At 43.9% G+C, this 18,880-nt stretch overlaps 1 protein-coding gene across 4 annotated transcripts in view; it reads left to right on the top strand.

Annotated features, from left to right (window-relative positions):
• Window positions 1-794: 794 nt before the first annotated feature.
• The window catches only part of TFPI (tissue factor pathway inhibitor), a 61,845-nt gene continuing 43,759 nt past the window's right edge, over window positions 795-18,880 (top strand). For 3 of the 4 annotated variants that reach the window (XM_084815552.1, XM_084815559.1, XM_084815576.1), the window contains exons 1-2: window positions 795-844; window positions 1,133-1,246. The gene's annotated coding sequence lies outside the window, so the exon portion shown is untranslated. Of the gene's footprint in view, window positions 1,247-18,880 lie in introns of all 4 variants that reach the window. The other variant, XM_084815567.1, reaches the window with a different exon arrangement.

The raw sequence follows: 18,880 nt of genomic DNA, 5'->3' as shown, positions 1-18,880 counted from the left end.
AGAGATGGGTGAGTCTCGGTTTTGCTTTCTCCCGCAATAATTTTTTTTTTAAAAAAAAAAACTCAACTTCTTTCTCTCCCAAATATGAAGAATTTTAAGAATTTGGTAAATTCTTCTCAAAAGCAGAGTGAAAACATTTTCTCACCCATCTGCACCAGCCAAATAGCCAAATTCAGTAGGTACAACCACTCCCAGTTTGAATAGGACCATGACGTATCTGCCTGCCATATAGCTGTTACAGATGAGGATCCCGTGTCCCCCCCAAAAAAAGAGTTGGCAACTCTCATTGAGCACTATCATACACAGGGATTGAAACCTCGACTTCTAAGAGCAAATCACTCCAAAGTGTGGTTCTGGATGGACAAATCTTTCGATTTCGGTTTCTCTCACAGCCAAATTTGTTTAATCTCAAGTTCTTTTTGTGGTGAACATGGAGAACTTTGCAAAAATCTTGGTAAATTTTTATCAAAACCAAACCGAGATGAAATGTTTACCCATCCCTGATTCACATTCCTGTTAGAGAGCTCAGGAGCATAGGGCCGAAACCAGAAGAGCTCCAACTGCAAGTGTGTACATGCTCTGTGCTAATTTCTTTAAGGACAACACACTGTTCTTTCAAAAGGCGAAACAGGAACAGCATTTTGCCACGGACAGCTACTAGAAAACATAGGCTGCTCCCTGATAAACAGGGAGAGCTGGAATTCATGGAATCCAGTACAGTGCAACCCAAGCCTGAACATGTTCTAAATGTAGCATTTATCCTGGGACCAGAGATCTGTTTACATTAACTCTTTGGGAAACAAAGAGGGGGTAACTGGGTATGCAGCCTGAAGTTCGTCAGCAGGTCTTTGTTCATCCTGTTTCCCATACATCGAAGACATGCTATAGAGAGAGAGAGAGCAGGAGGGGAAGGGGGTGTTTATCCCAGAGGCTGGGTCACTGAGTTCTGAACAGGAAGTTGTAATGTTTCCTTGTTGCAGCTGATCCTTTGGAATCCCAACGCCTCTCCAAGAGGGGCAACTTCAGAGCTGTGCAGCCACATCAGGCTTTTGCAGCTGTACTAACAGAGCTCAAGCAGGAAGATCAGATTACATTTCTCACATTGTCTTCTCTCTCTCCCTCTTTCTCTCAGTTCTCCTCTGCCCCCAAGGTCTTCTTTCTGGAGCAGAAAGGGGAAGAAGCAAATACAGCACTCCTGGAATTCTCTTGTCCCTCTTTGAAAGTCTTTGGCACTGCAGATTGCTTGGTGAGTAGCTTGTGATATTCTGTCTGTCCATTTCAATTTGCTGGATAAGCATCTTTTTCTTTTCCCATGTGGATTTCAGATATTGGATGTGAGCGTCAGTGTTTTAATCTGCTTGCTGTGTATTAGGTGCAACAATTAAAGGTGCAATCATGCCTATTTATTTATTTATTTATTTATTGTTTCGTTTCATTTCTGTACCGCCCAATAGCCGAAGCTCTCTTACCTGGAAGTAAGCCCCATTGAACACAGTGGGACATATTTAAAAGTAAACAAGGTTAGGAGCACTTTGGCTAATGGGTGGGATAGAAATGTAATAAATAAAATGAACGAATACATAATTCGACAAGCTTAGGATGCAAAATGCAAACAGTGGCAGAAAGGCAGACTTAAACCCTTAGTTCTGGGGGAGAATGGGTTGCTCATGCAACTACTTGCATATTTTGAAGCAGTACTAAACAGAAAGGTCTGAACTGGACTTCTAGGGAGAAAGCTGTCAATTATTATATATACTTATGGACAACTGCAACTTTATAAATGAGAATTGCTTTATTTAGCTGGAGATAGGTTAGTGGCAATCCTTACTGGGGGGGGGAGGATCCCATTGAATTGAATGGAGCTAGGCACCTTAAAAAACTGATATTTTAAAAAAGCAAACTGCCAATAACTCTTTTATTTCTTGGCAGAAATGGATGAAATTTGCAGGCATAGTTGCCCCTTCTGAGGGGATCATGCCTGCTAAGATTCAGATTAATAGATGCAGGGTTGTGGTTTTTCCCCCCCAAGAGCTGCATGTAGAGATGGAAGGTGACAAAAAGATCATGTACTTATCACTCTGTGTTCCTTGTGGGCAATTGTTATGAAAATGTCATACAGGATAGAGGTGGCCTTAGTTAAGAAACCTGCCAAATTTCAGGATACTTGCATTGTTTTTTGTGGAAGGGAAGTCTTCACATTTGGGGGCAGGGAGTAATTCTTTTCCCCTTCACCTACTCCATGGTGTTTCCTGTTTTGCTTTTTTCCCATTTCTGTGAAAATTGTGTACACCATAAAGGTGTCCCTAAGGAAGAAGCCTGCAAAATTTCCAAAGGACAGCTTCAGAGATTAGGGAGTTATGGTTAATTTTTTTTAAAGACTTCTTTGTTTTCTGCTCAGTTGGCGCCAAAGTCACCAAAAGTACAATAGGATGCACCCAATAGGTGGGTGATGGATGTGGAGCATAGAGCAGCAGAGGCAGCATCTCATGAGTCCACAAGATTGCACCCTAACACTCTTAGGGCGGGGCACAATCCTATGCATGTTTAGACAGAGAAAAGGCCTCCCAACTCCCAGCATGCCCTAGGCAGCATGGCTGGTTGAGAGGCATGCTGGAAGTTGTAGGCCTTTTCTCTGTCTAAACATGCATAGGATTGAGCTTTTACCTGTGGAATTAAGGCAAAGTCTGGAGGCAGCGTTCTGTATAATCATTCAGCAAGAATTAATCCTGACTTCCAGTATCCCAGCCAATAAGTACAATTCTACAGGAACAAGCACTATGCATTTAATTGAGAATGTTATGAAATCATATTTCATTGTATTAAGTATTAATGCAATAATTTTAAACATATTGATATTAGGCTACCTGTACTTAGGCTCAGGTAGCTGTGTCCTGCGGCTGCCCCTGCCACCCATGTACCATTAGCCACCCACATTACAAAATTTCTGTCTATGGACCTGCCTTAGCAGGGAAATATGTCAAAGTCTGAATGACTCATCGGCCTTGACATGTACCGAAAATAATTCATGACAGGAATACAAATAATTAACAACGTACGTGAGTATGACACAGAACGACAGAGTTAATAAAAAAGGAAATAGGACATAAAAGAAAGGTTAAGCAATATGATTCAGTTTTTCTGGAAATTGGTCATAAACGTACATCCAGAAGATATGTCAAACTGTATCCCCATGTATTTTAGGGACAGAGGTGGATGGAAGGAACAAGGAAGCTCAGCAGTCTATATATATTGAAGGAAAGGGGATGGGCCACCACCAATAAATAATATCTAGAATGGTGATGTAATGGCAGAGTTTGACTGGAAACATCCAGTTTAATGTGCATAAACTATTGGCGGGAGCTCTTGGACCTTTATAAATTACTTCCCTCTTTTACAATCACCAGCTCCAATCCAGAGAAAGATATTTTTGCTTCAGTCCCAAGGGAAAAAAGAATGAGACAAATTCGTGGAGACTCACTGTTACTAGTCAAACAGAGCTAGGAGAGGAAAAAGAAAATGTAATGATGGTACCCCCAAATGCTGCCAGGGTGAGAACATAATTTCAGAGGGCAGTATCCAGGGGTGTCATTCTGCAAACTCAAATAGCACTAGCAGAGCTCTGCCGAATCTTCCTGTTGCACAAGCACTTGTGCACCCACTTTGACTTTAGTAACTTTTGTTGGATTCTGTTCTTGCGCATAGTTCAAAAGTAGAGCTGTCAGCTGTGCAGGGACCCCCCGATCTGACTCGGAAGCCACTTTGCGGCTTCCAAGGTGGGCCCAATTCAGCTTGGGCAGATTCGGGGGGGTCCCAACCCAACTCAGCCCCAAACCCAAAGTGGGATTTGGATGGCGAACCCCACTTCGGGTCCCCCCCGATGCCCCCACACAACCCCCCAGCTCCTTACGTGGGCCACCTCCTCCTCCGCCACAGCCATCGCCTTCTCCGCTGCTGCCGTGCTGTCACCTTCTCCATTGCCACCATGCCGCCTTTGCCACTGCCGCTGCCTTCTCCGTCATTGCCGCTGCCAGCTCTTGAGGTCTGGATGCACAGCAACTCTTCTTGCAGGGAGTTGCCATTTTAGAAATGGCAACTTCCTGGAAGTTCCAGGAAGTTGCCATTTTAGAAATGGTCACTCCCTGCAAGAAGAGTAGCTGTGTGTCCAGGCCTCAGGAGCTGGCATGGCGGCGAAGGCAGTGGCAGCAGCAGCAACAGAGAGGGCAGAAGCGGTGGTGGAGAAGGCAACTCAGGTAAGGAACTGGAGGCACCAGGGGGGGGGGCTGGGCTGGGGGAGGCGAAGTTCCGAAGCACACCGAGTGCTACAGGTCACTTCGTGCCCCCTCCAATTCACCTCAGAAGTGACCTGAAGCAGCCTGCTTCGACTTGGGGTTTGGGCCTCGGGCCGAAGTGGTGCACAGCCCTATTCAAAACCTAGTTTCTGCTAGCTCAACATCTTTTGCGCTTGTGGAATGGCACAGTTGGATACTACCCAGAGTACCATCTCTGTGTCTCGTTATGTAGCTGGGCCTGGAAGTGATGGTATAGCTATCCTGTCAGTTAAATTCAAAGATTACTGTCTGTGCATTCACGATAGAATGCTTAGTTTTCTATCAGTTGTCTTACCATAAATAATTATTAGGGATGTATGATAAATTCATTTCAGTTCATTTTTAATCAGGATATACCTAGTTTGCACATCTGGGACTGAACATGGACTTGAACACAATCTGCAGTCCATGTCTGTACATTTCCCAAGGTTGCAGTGTGATTTGCAGACACCCCCCCCCCCTGTAATTTCACAGAGTACCTTTGAAAAATGTGGACAAATGCTTTAGTCAGTGGGAGAAGGATGTGTTCAAGATGCACACAACTGATGTGTGCATTTGGGGAAAAAAAATACAAAGATACGCATGATTTTTCATGCAAAAGGTAAAAAAAACCAAAGCTCACAATCTGATATGCACAAGAGACAGAACAAGCTTTGAAGTAGAATTAGGAGAACTTTGACAAACTCAAGTTTTGTACTTGTTTGTATACACATCCCTAATTATATCTTTTTGTGACAATTAGTATTGCTTGCAGAGTTGCTCTGCAAAGGAAGCCATCTTCAGCTGTGAGATGCCTTTTTGTGCTCTACCTTTATATCAGTGGTAGGCACGTTCTCGGGAACATATAGTGGTTTTCCAAGGAAACAAGGTGCACGCTCCCATACACTTTATTTGCAACCAGGATCATACTCCCGGGAAGCTTCCAAGAGCAAGATTGTGCTTGCAAACAAGGCGCGTTGGGAGAGCACACCTTGTTTCCATGCAAAATCACCACCAACTTCGCTACCACCCTCACAGTAAATTCAGCAGGGGGGGGACTGCAAAAGCAACCAGGGGGCACCACCCCTGTTTTATATCAAGATGATTTTGTCTCATTTTAGATCAAATTAATACATTATGTGGTTGTGACGTATTCCTTGTGGCAGCAGCCAGTTCCTGTACTGCAGAAGTGCGATGTTTAAGTCAGGTAATCATGCAGGATTAGCCTCATACAGTACCTCTGGCTTGCAGGGAAGTACAACAATGGCATGATAATGTGTCCATTCAACATGATTATTGAATTAATCTTATCCTATACTGCAGTAATGTGATCTCTCTGGTCACAGGGAAACACCAGACACACTGAAAAGGAAAAATATAAATTGGCCCAAAGAATCCCTACCCTAAATCTCGTTTAACAGGTTCTCCATCCTGAACATGTTCATTGGCAGATGCAGAAGTATCTAAAAGGTTATAGGGGATCTCTACACCTCAGGTTTATTTATTGAGCATTCAGGGTTGCTCACTCACTGAATTGTGCGGGTTCATTACATGACATCATCATTGTCCAGTCATTATTCCACTATTTCCTTCACCTATCCTGTGTTTTCCTCAAATGGAAAAAATGGGGTAATTTTCCAGATATGTGCAAATGGAGCGCCATGTCCTTGCCATGTATTTCTCCCCTAGTGTGAATGAAGCACTGAGTGTGGGTGTTTGGGATGTGGTCATGATGTCCAAGGTGGTGATGGGCATTCAGCCTTCCCACTCGTGCGCCATTTTGGCTCCTCGACATTTTCAGCCTGCCTGTTCAAAACAGAGCGGCAGATTGGCGGAGCAGCAGAACGGCAGCGGGGGGGGGGGTAGAGCAGAGGAGCAGCAGAGGGGCTGAGTGGCAGGGATTTGCCAAAAGCATGGAAAAGGGAGGCAGGGCCCGGGGAGATCCGTGGGGTGCTGTTTGTGTCTCAGTCCCTAAACACCAGTGATGCACAACAGGAGGGAAGGGGGCAGAAACCTAGGAGCAAGTATCCTAAACCTGGAACATGTGTAATGCCTCTTCACAGAAACAATGCTGAACAGCCATCTACAGAGAAGTGGAAAGTGGAAAGCCCCGTTTTGAATGCAGGATTTTAGGCTGGTGTAGAAATCCCCACAGCCTGAGGGCCAAACTAGAACCTACTCACACTATTAACAATTGTGTGAATTGCTTCTTTAAAAAAAAAAAAAAAGTAAACTGAACTGTGGGGGCCCTGATCCAGATCAGGAGCCTTGTGCAGGTTAGAGGCCTTAAACCAGACTGGGCTGCACAGCTGCTATTGGGAGCGGGGCGGGGGGATGATTCTCATTTACTCGGGACTGCAGTGGGGGGCAAAGGGTTAAAACCTTTCTAAGCTCCACACCTGGGTCCTAATCCAGATTAGGGGCCCCCAGTATCACAATTTGCTTTTAAAAGGATATTCACACAGTTGCTAATAACATAAATGCTGTTGCATTCATGGTCATTCTAGTTTGGCCTTTACTGCTTAAGGTTTAAAATCTCTGTAACTACACATCCAGAATGCTTTGAATATTGACTTGTTGGTATGTATGTTGATTCTCGCTCTGTACGAAGCATCATTTCTATAGACACGCCTTCAAAAAGTAGACTGCAATTTTATTTCAGTGGCAAATTACCTTGAAGTGTTTTACCAGAAACAAGGAGAAATAGGTCCTTTGGATGGGAGGGCTATCACTCACTGGTAGAGCACCTGCTTTGAGTGCAAAAGGTCCTAGTTTCAATCCCTGCCATCCCTAGGTAGGGCTGCCAAAGACCCTTGTCTGAAACTGTGAAGAGCCAGTCAGCGTGGACAATACTGAGGGCATGGTCTTAAAAGCATATTAGGCCACCACCTTGCTGAAGCTAAGCAAATCTGGGTCTGGTCAGTGCTTGGAGGTGAGACCACCTGGGAACCGCATGTAGCGTAGCCACCTTGAGTTCCAAAATGGAAGAAAGGTGGGATATAAATGTAATAAATAAATAAATAAATAAAGACCAATGATTTGACTCAATGCAAGGCAGCTGCCTATATTCTTAAGATGGGCAGGCATAGTAGAAAGTATATGGCGTGTTAGCACCATAAATCCACATCTAAAGCCACTCCCAGCTCCTACATTTTCTAGTCATTGTTAATTTATTTGTATACTGCATTTTCCACAGTAGACTGTGCTCAGTGTGGTTCACCCAAAAATAAGACCCAGAAAAACAAATACAATAGCTGTAATTATAATACAATATTAACTCAATTACAGTTCATTTAAAATGTATCAAAAATTTAACATCCAATCCTAGCGTTGGGAGCAGAGCACCGTGCTCTAATGGCCCGTGGTCTGATTATCACCATCTGTGTGTAACTTTCCTAACTTCTTTAGACTGACCTTGTTTGTTTAGAAATAAATCTCTATAGAGAAAACGAAGTCATACATGAAGACTTGTTTTCAGAATCGAAATATTAGTTCCAAGTAGAACGGAAAACCCTAAAGGATGCTGCTAAAGGTTTTTAAGTCCATTTAAGTTCAGTCTAATATTTAACCAATGTTAATTGGTGATTAATTACTAACGAAAAACACAGTCTGCTTTAAAACAGAGGCCTCCTTTTCTCCTTATTTATTTTCTGATGACTCTTTCCCATTGCAAAGTGAAGTGATGATTTGTCTGTGTGAATGGGCCACCACAGATAAACCCCACACATTAAAAAAAAAGAAATATCTCTTTTTTACATCACTTTGAACACAATCTCTTTCAGTAGATTCACTTCACACACATCTTTCCACACCATTCTCGAAGTGCACAGTACTCAAATGTAGAGAAATCAAGGGATATACGTGCATGTATGAACTGTATCCTGGTTTTGCCAACTATGAATTGGGGAGGGGGAGCTTAATAGACCCCATGGCCCAGCACTATCCTAAATGCTTCTTGTCACATACTTTGGGTAGTTATGTGTAGTATTTTACAGAGGACAGTCCTCCATTTGAAGGGCTTCCAATGGAGAGTCCTTTATTTGAAGGCATCCTCTACTTGCAAGGCTGTCTCAGTTCAAGTCTCATTTAAAGATAAAGAACCATAAGAAGGGAGAGCAAACAGGAGCCTTGAAGTTGCCCATCAACAGGGAGCACCTGGGCAGCAGACCAAGCAGCAGGCCGACAGATTATCTATTGACCTGGTTCATACAATCACCGCAGCCCACTGTGGGTTATTTAAGCCAAGGTGGGTTGCAGCACTCATGGGTGCTGGTTTGCCAGTTCAAGCCACACACACACACACACACACACACACACCATAGCTTCTCATGTTGTCCAAACCTGGCAAGGGTGGCTTGTTGGAGTGGTTAACAAACGACCACACAACAAGCCATGAGTTCTGGGTGGTTTGTTAACCACCCCAACAAACCACCCTTGCTGGGCTCGGATGACACAAGAAGAAGCTGTATCCAGGGAGGGTAATTATGTAAATCAGAGTGGCATGTGCAGGGTGGTCAACAAGCAACAGTGGATTATTAACCACCGGCGTGGCATGCAAACCGGCCCAGTCACAGTCTTCCCCACTATGGTGGGATGTATTGCATTTCTAATTAAATGATGGTACTTTTTTTCTAAATGTGTATGTATGCAAATACATTAGCACATGTATGCAAATCTGTGTCCTCCTGTGTCCTTTTTCTGGGTGATGGGTTTTCTCTTTGGGGTAATGTGTAGGGTGGCCGCTTATGCATCTTCCACACTGCTGGAGACTAGTCTCCCAAGAAGAAGCCCAAAAACTATTGCACCAGGATCCGATTTATTTTGCAATATTAAAGTAAGAGGTAATGAGTGATGAGGGGGAAAGTATGAACTGTTCTTGTAAAAGATATCATCCCAGCAAATTAGAGTTGGTAGGAATAACACCTTCTGAAAGAACAGTTCACATTTTGTTGCAAGTAGGGATGGCGGAGAATTTCTCCCCGAAACTTCGGGGGGCTGAGCGCCAACGTGTTCAGCCCCCCGAACAAGTTTCGGGGAGAAATTCTCCGCCCCCCCCCCCGGGACGGGAATTACCTTTGGCGAATGTCCCTCCCGGCGGTGGGTCCGGCCGGCGGTTCGTCGGGTCTTCGTCCGGGGCGGGAGCAGCAGCCAGTCTTTCGACCGGCTGCCGCCGCTGCCATTCCAATAAAAGAAAAAAAAAAACGCCCCCGTGATAGGCTACGTGACGATTAACGTAGCCTATCATGGCTAGATTTGCAAAGTCAGCCATGATAGGCTACGTAAATCGTCACGTAGCCTATCACGGGTGACTTAAAAAAAAAGCACGTATGGATAATGGCGGTCCCCATAGGGAGCCGCCATTCCCATTCCTTATTTGGTCGCTGTAGTCTACGTAAAGATTACGTAGACTACGGCGAAAATAAGGGCAACGCTATTTGCGTTGCCCTTATTTTCGCCGTAGTCTACGTAAACATTTATGTAGACTACAGCGACCAAATAAGGAACGCGAATGGCGGCTCCCTATGGGGGCTGCCATTTGCGTACGCGCTTTTTTTTTTTTAAAGTCACCCGTGATAGGCTACATGATAGGCTAAGCTCCGTGGCGGAACTTTCATACATCCCTAGATGAATTTGTCAGTTTAGGGTTTTTTACCCACATTCAAAGTTTTTAACTCTCAAGTTTAATTTTTCATCCTGCTTATGAAAAAAATGCCAATGTTGGTAAATTTTTACTGAACACTACCTGAAACATCCATCTCTACCAGCCAAATTCAATAGGTACAGGATGAAGAGAGAACCCTGGGGCCGATGTACACTTACGGGGTTTTTTTGTTTCCAATGAGGTTTCACTTCACACTATGCAGTACCCACCTGGAATTGGAGCCGGAATTCCCGCTTCCGTGCTCCCTCTTTCAATACCCTGATGTCCCAGTATTTCCCCTTAACGTGCTCTGATTTTCCGCCTTCGCTACCATATCTGGTCGTAGTCCCCTCCCCTGCCTGTCCATATACAGCGGTGTTTCTATTTCCCTCCTGTCCAATCACAGCTCTCAACAGCCCCATGTCGTCTTCCACCTACTGATCACATAGCTAGGGATGTCAGAGAATTCCGCCACGGATCTCGGGGAGGCTGAATGCCAGAGCATTCGGCCCCCTGAAATCTGTGGCAGAACGGTCTGCCCCCCCACCCCCCCGGGACGAGACTTACCTGGGGCGGATCTTCCAGGTGGCGGTGGCTCTGGCGGCTGTGTGGCGGCCGGTTTTCTGACCGGCTGCCGCCGCTGCCATTTCCAGTTAAAAACAAAACAAAGACATGATAAGCTACATAAAGATTTACGTAGCCTATCACGACTAGGTTTAAAAAAAAAAAAACATGATAGGCTACGTAAATGTTTACGTAGCCTATCACGGCTGACTTTAAAAAAAAACAACAATGCGCGTATGCAAATGGTGGCGTCCACTATGCTATTTACGTTCCCCTTATTTTCGCCATCTTAGTCTACGTAAATCTTGACGTAGACTAAGACGTGCTAAAATAAGGAACGCAAATGGCGGCGGCTGTGGCCGCCGCCATTTGCGTGCACGTGTTGTTGTTGTTGTTTTAAGTCAGCCGTGATAGGCTATGTAAACATTTACGTAGCCTATCATGGCTGACTGCAGGGACGCAAACGGCAGCAGCTACGGCCGCCGCCATTTGCGTCCCTGCTAGCCAGCGGCCAGATGTCCGGCTGCTGGCGGAGCTGGCCGGCGGCTCCGCAGAATCCCTGCAGAGCACAGCCGGCCGGCCGGGATTCCGGGGGGGGGGGAGGGACGGAGCACCTCCCCCCCACCATCAGCATAATCCGCGAAAGGTAAGTGCCTTTCATACATCCCTACACATAGCTTCCTCAGCACTCAGTGTTTCCTCGGCAGCAAGCAAAGGGCTGGTTGTGCACATGCTTGTCTGATCTCAGAAGCTAAGCAGGGTCAGCGCCGGTCAGTAGTTGGGTGGGCGACCGATGGGGAATCAGGCTTCCTGCACTGAGCAGGGGGTTGTTCTATCCCTTCAAATGAGACTAAGTTTTACCCCCTCCTATCCCCCACTTCGGATTTTTTTTTTTTAATTAAGGCGTTATCTTCAAAGAATCATGGCTTCTCTGCAGTTTTTTTTTCTAATTCAGGCATGATCTTCAAAGATTCGAAAATTCAAAGATCATTCATTGCCATGGCAGGTGCAATGTAGATCGGCCCCTGGTCTACCTGCCTGCCAGGTAGCTGTTCATGTTGATGAACCTGTCAGAAAAAAGAGGTAGCAGCCACAATTCGGCACCACAAACCTGGTTGCATCCACAGGGATTCAAACCCAGACTTTTAAGAGCTAAGGACTCAAAAGCCCTGGCCCTGGTTTGACTAATCTCTCAGTTCTGCTTTCTCAAACATTTGGTTTTTTTTAAATCTCAAGTTCTTTTTGTCCTATTCATGAAGAAATTTGCACATTTTGTTTTCCCTAATGTTAAACCATTGGGAGTCAGAAATCCTTGCTGATCTACTCCAGTATATCTCACTCTACCTCTTTGCACCCCTGACTCACTGCACTGGTAGCTTTTATTGCTCATATTACAGTTCTTAGGATTTGTGTGCTGCTTTCAAAAGGGTTCAGACATTAAATGTGCTATCTGAACATGCACCTACTGGGCCTACTGTTCCTTGTGCATGGTCATCGTAACTCTTGAGCAGAGCTTACATATGTACAAGCTGTCCACAGGGGCATGAGCAGAACCTATGAATGTACATGGTGTGCATTTCAGTTCTGTTCTGAAGCTATGATGAATGTGCATAGGGAGACAGGCCCAGCAGGCATAATCCATACCAACCCCCCATTCCAAATATGCATTCTGGGTGCTTCCAGATTAGGCTTTTTTGGGCCATTGCTCTACCTCACTCACAGAACTTTCCAGAGGGTCCAAACATCATTATGTTCCCCTCGTAACCCTCCCACATTTTCGGACCGCTGTTTTCTCTTTTTCTTATTGCAGGAATTCCATTGGGGATGGGGCGGGAACTACTGTACAATACCTTTTGATTGGTAGTGCTAATACCCCTCCATCTGGAAGCACCCTCAGTCTATATATATGTGTCTGTGTTGTCTCAAAAGGACTTCTAGCTTGTTGTGGATTTGGACACAATCCATTGTGCGAGCTTCATTAAAATGCATGGGGTTTTGGCAAGAGCACAGTGGCATTGCTGTTTTAATGATAAAGAATTCCTCCTAAAGGAATTAGTCCTTTTTTTTTTAGAGGACTGAAGTCACATTTGTTGTCTGCATGGACCTTTTAAAATCTTTAAGTTGTCTTTGTGGTGACTTCAGACTTTGGTCATGTAATTCCATCTCTTATCTTTTTTTCTGTTTGTCCTTTTACCATATCCTTTCCTCTGAGCCTTGGCCACAAAAGTGACTCATTCAAAGTGACAGTACAGGAAATGGAAACGAAAAAGAAAAACACAACCCAGTATCATCCAGTAACATTTGCTAAGGCTGTCTGCTGTAGGCTCATAATCAATGTGGGATCCTTTGTTTTGCTTTCCATTCCATCCAACAGGAAACACACACACACACACACACACACACACAGAGAGAGAGAGAGAGAGAGAGAGAGAGAGAGAAGAAAATGGCTTTTAATGTCTCCTTACTATGGAAATGAGACCTGAACAAAGCTGCAAAAAGAAGAACATTCTAAAGGCTTGTCACCGCGAGACACCAAAGGAACATTCTCAAAGCATGTTGCTAAGGAATGCACCAAAATGTTCCATGTATTTCTCTCTAGAAAAGATCTGTACACATTTTCTACAAATGGAGATGTGGAAGCCATTCAATAAGGGCAATCTCCTTGCCTGCACTAGATTTCCTCAGTGTTTCAACTGAAAGGAGATAGTTAGTTGGAATTGCATTAGCCCGATGCAGGTGTTCAGCCTGCTTATGCAAGGGCTAAAAGTATAATGAGATCATATATGCAAGCCCCACCACCAATGCCCATGCACACCCAACTCCTCTTTAGACCTTGGCATTTTTTAGTTCTAAGGTCCAAAGGGGGTGTGTAAGAATGTTCAACTGAGTGCACACACAACCCCCTTCATCCCCAATGCTAAATTCATGACAGTCTAATGAACAGCCAATGTGCGCATGGAGCCAGGGTGTGTGTAACCTTTCCACACATCTTTAGCCCTCATGTGAGCAGGCTGAATGCTTGACTAGTAGGGCTACTGACATCTGGCTGACTCGGGGTGGGTGAACATGCAATGTTTGAGCTTACTGAGGTTCTTCGAATTCCTCCTCAAAGCTCAAGTTCACCTTGTTTTTATTCCCACATGTGACAGTGAGTGTTTTCCTCCTATGAGGAAAAAATGCACATTTTCAAAAATGTGCATGTTTCGCAATTGTTAAAAAAACACATCTTTTAAAAATGCATATTTTCCCTGATCAAAAAAGTACATTCTTCCCCATAGGCTAAAATATGAAAATGTGGATTTGAGGGGTAATGCACAAGTGCACACTTTCAAACATGAATGCAAGTCTGGGAAATTGCAAACATTTCCTGAGAAATGTGTTCCTGCTCACACTCATGTTTGGGGAGGCAAATGGGACATGTGCACATGATTTGCAAACAGGAACGGATTTCTTGTACTTCCGTATGGCTGATCCAGAATTTACCTGGGTAAGCAGCATTCAGGCTGAAAAATACAGTATGTTGTACTTGGGCATTACAGTCTGAATGGCTCCATTCTGGCTCTAATGATTTTGTGAGGCAAATCCATGCATCCTTAGTCCCTATCTGCCCTGGGTTTTAAAGGGACATAAAAATATGCTAAAACTTCATTACTAAGTAATGGAGGGCCATTTGGAAGTCCACTGCCTAATCAGTAGGATGTTCTTCCAGGAAAATATGTTCAGGATTAAGGCCTAAGACTGTAGTGAACAGAACTATATATTCCCCCAATGACCCTGCTGACAGTTGTTTCACAGACACTTTTTAATACTGCTTCAAGACGTACAATTCACATTCTTTGTCTTATTTAGCTTATCATTTATTTGGATTCCAACATTTGACAATATTCATAGGAACCTAGGATGCTGCCTTATGCGGAAGGAGACCATTGGTCCATCTTGCCCAGTATTGCTGACACTGGCAGTGGCTTTCAGGCAGGAGTTTCTCCAACTCTGCCTGGAGATACCATAGACTGGAGCTAGGACCTTCTGCATACAAAGCAGGTGCTCTACCACTGAGGTACAGGTCCTCCCAAACAATGTTAGGCTATCTGGAATTTTGTGTTGGTCCAACAAGAGAAAAGACAACACGATGAGCCTGTTTGGATGTCGTGTCAACTATGGTTTGGCATTATACAAACAAGACTTGTGCTCATGCTCTCCCACCTTTCCCTCCTCCCCTCCCCTCCCCTGCCCCATTATGTCCTCCTGACTTCTGATTTTGCTGCAAACCTTTACATCCAAACTCTACAAACTATGGTTTGCCCAAAACATCGTTTACCTGTGAAAGAGAATTGCGAACCACAATAAAAACAACAACATGGATTCTACTTCTGAGCATGTAAAGGGAGAAAGAGGGTGAGCACATGAATTCAAAGCCTGTTCACATAATGTTAGACCATGGTCTGAAACGAGTCTGCTCCAGTTCTAGAGAAGAAAGACTGAATTATAGAGAATTAGGCCAGGTAAGGATAAAGGTTCTCTCATTTCTTCTGGGCTTTGAATTATTTCTAGGGATGTGCAAATCAGCAAAACATGAGCTCATCAAAGTTCTCTGAATCCCATCTCGAAGCTCATTCCAACTCAAGTCTGTATCAGATTGCAAGCTGCTTCTTTTTTTTTACACAAAAATCCATGCATATTTTTGTGTGTATTTTTCCAAATGTACACATTAACTGTGCGCACCTTTGAAATGTATGGCTTTTTCTCCCATTGATTAAAGTGTATTTGTGTGCATTTTTCAAAGGTGCACTTTTTTTTCATGCTCGTTTTTCAAATGTACACAATGCTATTGAATGCCTGTGAATCACACTGCAAGTTCAGAAATATACGGACTTCAACCACAGATTGCATCGGAGTCTGTGTTCACTCTGGAAGGTGAGAACTGGGTAAATCCTGATCAAAAAAGAACTGCCATTAATTTCTCATACATCCCTAATTATTATGAAGATCTGCAGAACACATTCATCTCAGTTAAGCTGGGGACATGTGTGTGCAGAAGCAGGCTTCCATTCTTAGCTAGATCTGGAATTACATGCACAAATTAGTGTTGCATGATCAATTCCTAGCCTAATCTAGCAATGACGGCTACATGTATATAGTAAGAAAATTAGTGATATATTGCTGACCTGTCCTCCTGAATGAGCTAATCAGTGCTATCACCAGAGCCATGGGCATATGCAGCTCAGGGCCGGCTCTGCCATGAGACAGAGTGAGCTGGCCACCTTCGGCAGCAGATTTTGAGTGTGATGGAAGGGCAGCAAATTCTGATTTAATTTATTGTGGTTGTTTACTGCCAAGAAGGGGAAGAGGCACTTCTGAGATTTTCTGCCTCGTGTGTCAAAACAACTTGAGCAACTCAGAGTACAATGCACCTTGACTTTGGGTGGGGGGAGGCAGCTCCATTTGCTGCTCTGCCTCAGGCAGTAAAATGTCTTGGGCCAGCTCTGACGCAGCAGGATTCGGATGAAAATGTCAGAAAATGCCTGGATATATTCAATATAGAACATAGAGAGCCACCTTATGTGCCCCATCATTGCTCCCCCTGACCCAGCAACCTGACTGTGCTGAAGTACATTATTTTTAAACCCATTGTGTGGCCCCGGCTGTAGGCTTCCAACTCTTAATTTAAAGGTGCTAATATAGTGATAAACCAGACTCAAAGGTTTGCTTACAAGGAGACTTTATTGAGTAAATTACAGCACACAGGCATACCCAATGGTTGGATCAGACAGCTTCTCTGAACCACGAGCCACTGGGTGCAATGGGTCTTATACTCTACAGGTTAGCAATAAGCAGCGGTTCAGCAGCACACGCCTCTAGCGTTCATTCCCCGCAGAGCAGAGGCTAGCAGTGTTTGGTTCTCAGGCACAGCCACCTGTAAACAGACTTTGCTTCCCAGGCACATCAGAGATAAGACATTCTCCTCATTAGTAAGGAATGCACTGAGAAGGCTGTTATTGGCCTTTTGCCTCATCTGCACATGCTCAGAGGCTTACTGGCATGGGAATTGCACCAATAATGAACTCAATTAAGCATTATGGATCTCTAGGCCCCTCTAACACTACAAATGACTTGGCTACACTCCTGGGGCCAATACACCCATGCTTTGTGCAAATATGTGAATGCTGGTTTTAGTTTCAACAGTGTCTTACATAAGACTAGAAGAAAGCCCAGAGTGATTAATTTATGGATTCCTCACCTCCCTGATCCTCTTCTTCCCAAGTGGTGCAATAGTTCAGGAATCTGAGATGAGGAAAATGAGTAAGAAAGATAAATGAAGTTTCGGTATCAACTTGTGCAGTGTCTGACAAATGCGTAATTTACTGATTTCCAGAAATTTATTCACACACCCCCCCGCCTTCTCTCCAACCAACATAATGCATTTTGAAGGAACACAAATGTTGCACAACATTCACAGGAATAAATGAGGCAATTCCTTCATGAAATCCAGCTACTTGTAATGGCCATTAGATCTATTCCATGAATGTTGTGCAATTTATCCTGTTCTTGCTTGCAAATGTCTTTTCATTGTGTGCTACTGTTGTTTTAAGTTGCTGGACTAAGAATTACCTCTGCAATCCTTCTGCCACATGCAATCCAAAATCTCCCAAGGAGTAGTTTGCATTATGTGTTGCATCCACTGGGGTCTTTAGGTATCACTGGCAGATTGAATTTCCTCTCCCCCTCCAACACCCTCACTGTGTACCTCCAAACCTGTTCTGGAGCAGATCTGGGAGGGGCATGCAGGGGGCTTCAAAGGGGAGGAGGGGAAGGGAAGTTCCAGCTCCATGTGTGGAAGTCCACTTGTGTAGCATTGGATTGAGCCCAATATGTTCAATATATGATCTAATATGAAATGGTCATTAACAATAATATGTTACATTAGTGGCTGGTTCAAGCTAATTCTGCTCCTCAGTACATTCTTAGGAATATTTGTTCCCAGATAATTTCTTTTGAAATCACAGCTGACTAAGTAAAAACCTGAAACCGTATCTCGGACTTTCATAGAATAGAAGGTAATCTTAGCATTATAGTGCCTGAGCATGGTTGGGGTCTAACTGTTCAGTAACATGGTCTAGACATTTGATCAAGTTATTTATGACTAAACCTTCTTTGGGAGCAAATGAAAGGACTTGTAGTAAATAGAAAGTATGTAAAAAAAAAAAAAAGAAATAGGAGGGGGGGATCATAAGCTCTTGTTGGGAAGACCTTGAAGTTTAGGATTACAGTTTGGGAATCCCTTTAAGGAATTTTGAGAGGTGTGGCTTCAACATGCTTCCCAGCATGGAGAAGCTGGTTAGTTTGCCACACAGGGGCATAGGAGGGGGCTCACAAGAGCGGCTTGAGCCACCATGAGCCCTGACACCTGAGCTCCCCGTCGTGTACCCTGCACAGTGAGGATATTGACCAGCAGGTGGGCTGGCCAGTGGCTGGATCCATGCCCTCTGCCCCACCAAACTTCCTTTTTTATGCTGAAACCAATAAAGGTGCAGCCAGTTTATTGACCACATCAGTCTCAGTATGTTTTGTCACCCAACACACCTTTCCTCCAGCTTCCCACTAGGTGCTACCAACACAAATTCCTTGCAGATTTTTCAAAGAGCCCATCTATATTTCCCAGTTAAAACCATTCAAAGTTCTGTAATGGGAGAATTCAAATTGTCCGGAATAACTTATTCAAATACATTCAAAAATGCTTAATTTACATATGTTCTCATTGTATCGTCTAGTCAGAATAAATGTTGTCCACCATCAAGAAATACAGGATGGCATAAGAAGTCATGCGGAGGGATTTGTGGGGGGATGGAGGTAGCGATATAACAATTTCTGCAAGTTTTGAAGCCATGGAAAAACCCTGAAACGTTGGTAAACATGTAAAGTTATGCTGCAATACTTATTTTCTTATCAAAGATTGCTTATTTTACTGCTTTAACAACATAAGATGCAGCATTTATAATTTTGTTGTTTGGTATATTTATAAAATTTACAGAACTATTTTTGTTTTTTTTATTTAAATATTTTAGGCCACTTTTTCGGTTAAAAAAAAACAACCCTCCCAAGGCAGTTTACATAAAATAATCCTGTTCATGTTTACTCAGAAGTATGACTCACTCTGTTTAATGGAGCTTACTCCAAAGTAAGCAAGCATAGGATTACTTCTCCAAAGGTATAAATGCCTTACAATGGCATCCTATACATGTCGACTCATAAGCCCAATTGAGTTCAGTGGGACTTACTCCTAGGTAAGTGCGTTTAGGATTGCAGCTTTAGTTTGGTACAAGCAAAATTGTGAAAATATACCCAATATGAGAGCAGAGGAGGGGAGTGA

This window comes from Heloderma suspectum, chromosome 1 (assembly GCF_057233095.1).
Source record: "Heloderma suspectum isolate Gila_16-S chromosome 1, 16-S_ref, whole genome shotgun sequence".
NCBI lineage: Eukaryota > Metazoa > Chordata > Lepidosauria > Squamata > Helodermatidae > Heloderma > Heloderma suspectum.
This window is presented reverse-complemented; position numbering and strand designations above follow the sequence as displayed.